Source organism: Muntiacus reevesi, chromosome X (genome assembly GCF_963930625.1).
Source record: "Muntiacus reevesi chromosome X, mMunRee1.1, whole genome shotgun sequence".
NCBI lineage: Eukaryota > Metazoa > Chordata > Mammalia > Artiodactyla > Cervidae > Muntiacus > Muntiacus reevesi.
In genome coordinates, this window is record NC_089271.1 from 29,329,961 (window position 1) to 29,334,101 (window position 4,141).

A 4,141-nucleotide genomic window follows, 5' to 3' on the forward strand; every position below is an offset into this window, starting at 1 on the left:
AGAAGCCTCTGAGTACTTTATTTGATCTGATTAATCCAAGCCAGTATTATAGGGAGCATGATGGTATACAAGTCAAGAGCTGTGTGCAGAGTATTCTTAGATATTATGAGGAACTCAGAGATAAGTAAGGTTCATATGTGGGTGGACAGGCAGTAGTATAAAGTATAATGAAGATTATGTGTTCTGCTGTTAAACTTCCCATGTGACTTCCTCATGCAGTTGCTAACCTCTCTGTGCCTCAGTGTTGTTCAGTCACTCAGTCGTGTCTGACTCTTTTTGACCCCATGGACTGTAGCACGCCAGGCTTCCCTGTCCTTCACCATCTCCCGGACTTTGTTCAGACTCATGTCCATTGAGTCAATGATGCCATCCAACCATCTCATCCTCTGTTGCTCCCTTCCAAAGACTGTCATCTGGAGCACTTGATTTTGAGTTGAACTAATCAGTGGATCTCCAGTCAATCAGTCAGGGGTGTGGAATTCTCCAGGCAAGAATACTGAAGTGGGTGGCCATTACCTTCTCCAGGAGATCTTCCCAACCCAGGGATCGAACCCAGGTCTCCTGCACTGCAGGCAGATGCTTTATAGTCTGAGCCACCAGGGAAGCCCCCTGTGTCTCAGTACTTATCTCATGACTGTTGTGATGGTAGATTTTGTGTCAACTTGACTGGGCCACAGGGTACCCAGAAGTAAACTTTATTCTGAGTGTGTCTGTCAGGGTGATTCTGGATGAGATTTACATTTGAATCAGTAGACTGATTAAAGCAGATTGCCTTCTTTATCTAGTCCATCGAAGGCCTGAATAGAACAAGAAGGAGAGTTTGTTCTCTCTGGCTGGTGGTCAGACACCAGCTCAGTCCCCAAAACTGGGACATCAGCCTTCCTGCCTTCAAACTCAGACATGGACTGGAATTTACAGCCTTGGCTGTCTTAACTTCACATGCTATTGAACTTGACCTGAACTATATCATGGGCTCTCCTGAGTCTGGAACTTCTCAGCTTCCATAATCACATGAACCATTGCTATAATGGATATCTTTTCATCTATATCGATTTCCTATTGGTTCCGTTTCTCTGCAGAACCCTTGTACAGTTATTGAGTTAATTGAACGTGGTAACTTATGTGAACCTTTTGGGCTTCCCAGGTGGTGCTAGTGGTAAAGAACCTGCCTGCCAGTGTAGGAGATGTGAAAGACATGGGTTCAACCCCTGGGTTGGGAGGATCCCCTGGAGGAGGGCATGATAACCCACTGCAGTATTCTTTTTAACATGGTTCATGGCACATAGCTTCTCAGGTGGCTCAGTGGTTAAAAAGAAAAAAATCTGCCTTGCTGATGCAGGTAGGAGATGCAGGTTCTGTCCTTGGGTTGGGAAAGATCCCCTAGAGTAAGAAGTGGCAACCCACTCCAGTATTCTTGCCTGGAAAATTCCATGGATAGAGGAGCTTGGCCGGCTACAGTTCATGGGGCTGCAAAGAGTCAGACACGACTGAGCAACTGAACAAAGCACTCAGAAATATTACACAATAAAAAGGCATTTTATTAGACGTAAAGTCTCAAAAGACTGAAAACCCAAACTAACAGTAGCTTAAATTTGAAAAGAAGGTTCTATCACTGTCAGGTAAATAAAGTCCCAAGGTATAGTATAATGACTGCTCATCTACCAGTCCAGTGCTGGTATGGCCACTCAGTACTCATCAGGAACTCTGGTTTCTTCTATCAAAATACCATCACCCACCACCACCCCCCATCCCCACCCCTCATGCTTAAAACTTGACTATCAGTTTTTGTCATGCTTGCTCTTGATGGTTTTGGGGATTTGGCTAATCAATCAAAATTACACAACCACAAGAGGCCATACTTGGCTTTACTTAGAAGAATATTGATCTCATACACTCTCACCAGCAGTATATGAGAATTAGAACTGCTCTACATCCTCACTAACACTTGATATTGTCTTTGTTGATTTCCCCCTCAACCTCATGGCTGTATTCAGGTGTCTTATTGCAGTCTAAATTTACTTCTCCTTGATTATAAGTGAAATTAAACAATTTTTCATATGCTTGCATCATTTCGATTTCTTCTTTGTTCAGTGTCTATTCATGACTTTTGACTATTTTATGATTGAGTTATTTGTAGTTTTCTTGTTTATTTGTAGGAGTTTGTTATGTATTCTCAATATGAATTGTTCACTGGTTGTATGTGTTACAGATCTCCTCTCCCACACTGTGTTCTTCTTCCATGTTTGCAGTAATTTTTGATAAAAGTTTTATTCAATCTTTTCCTTATGGAGAGTGCTTTTAGTGTTATGTTTTACTGTATATGTCTTTCTGTAAAGTCATAAAGATATTTTTCTATATTAATATCTAATTTTTTTTATTTTGTTTTTTACATTTAACTTATGATACACCTGGAAAATATTTTTATGTATGGTTTGAAGTAAGAGATTCCCATTTCTTCTTTTTGTCACATAATTACCAAGTTGTCCCATTTACTTGTTGAAAAGACTACTATTTCTCCACTACCTTGCCTTGGTTGTCATGAATCAAGTGTCCATTCTTGTTGAATCTATGCCTGGGTTTTCTAATCTGTTTCATTTTCCTACTTATCTATCTGATTAGCAAGATAATAATTATTGTGTGTCTATAATGTTTTGATATCCAGTTTCTAATCTGTTTCCTTTTTCTAATCTGTCTCATTTTCCTACTTATCTGTCTGATTAGCAAGATAATAATTATTGTATGTCTATAATATTTTGATGTCCAGTAGTGCAAACCTTTTCATCTTGCTAATAATGATCAAGATAATTTTGTCTATTTTCAGCTCTTTGTGTTCCTATATAGATTTGAGAATCAGCTTGTAACATTGCACAGAAAATTTGTTGACTATTTCACTGGCATTTTATTGAATCTGTCAGTCAATTTAGGATAATTTTATATATTTATATTCTTTTCAAAATTTCTTTATATATATTTATATACACACAATATTGAGTCAGTCCATGATATATATAAAATATATATATATCATTTTGTTTGGATCATCTTTGGTTTCTTCCTTAAAATTAGGGAATGGAGTTTTAGATTTATTCCTATGTGCTACACGACCTTTAATTATAAGCTATCTTTTCAATATTTATTTTAATTAATCAATTTATTTGGCTGTGCTGGGTCTTCATTGTGGCATGCAAACACTTAGTTGAAGCATATGGGATCTAGTTCCCTGACCAGGGATTGGACCCAAGTGCCCTGCATTGGGAGCACAGAGTCTTAGCCACTGGCGCCATCAGGGAAGTCCCTCTTTTTAATTTTTTTTTAATTTTTTTAAATTTTTTTTTTTTTTTCACACTGCAGGTTTTTAAAGTGAAGAATGTTACTTGTGCAAGTCAGAATCTGATACCAATTAAATGGTGACAGCTTTGCCAATAAACAAGAATATGTTCTTCCATGGCTAGGAAGGGAGATTGCCACAGCCGACAGGTCCCAAAGATACATGGAGCCTCTTTTTATTTTTATTTTAGTTGCTGCCACAAATAATCTTCTGGTTATATAAGAAATACAGTTGATTTTTTAAATTGAAATATATAGCTGATTTACAATGTTGTGTTAGTTTCAGGTGTAGAGCGAAATGATTCAGTGATACACACACACGCACATACATATATTATTTTTCATATTCTTTTCCTTTATAGATTAATATAAGATATTAAATATAGTTCCCTGTGCTATACAGTAGTTCCTTCTTTGTTGATTACCTGCTTTACATATAGTAGTGTATATCTGTTACTCCCAAACTCCTCATATGTCTCTTCCCGCCTTCCCCTTTGGTAACTATATGTTTGTTTTCTATGTCTGTGTGTCTGTTTCTGTATAGTAAATAAGTTCACTTGTATCATTTTTTTAGATTCCACATATGAGGGATATTATATGATGTTTTCTTTCTCTGACTTGGCCTAATATGATCATCTCTAGGTCCATGCATGTTGCTCAAAGTGGCATTATTTCATTCCTTTTTGTGACTGAATAATATTCTTGTGTGTGTGTGTGTGTGTGTGTCATACACACAATATTCTTTTTTTTTTTTTTTTTTTTTTTAAATATTATTTTATTAGTTGGAGGCCAATCACTTTACAACATTTCAGTG

The 4,141-nt window shown here is 37.2% G+C and overlaps 1 non-coding gene across 1 annotated transcript; it reads right to left on the minus strand.

Moving 5' to 3' along the window:
* Nucleotides 1-3,365: 3,365 nt before the first annotated feature.
* LOC136154957 (small nucleolar RNA SNORA24) lies at nucleotides 3,366-3,496 on the minus strand. Its single transcript, XR_010660652.1, has one exon. It is a non-coding gene; the product is annotated as a small nucleolar RNA SNORA24 (small nucleolar RNA).
* Between the last annotated feature and the right edge of the window lie 645 nt (nucleotides 3,497-4,141).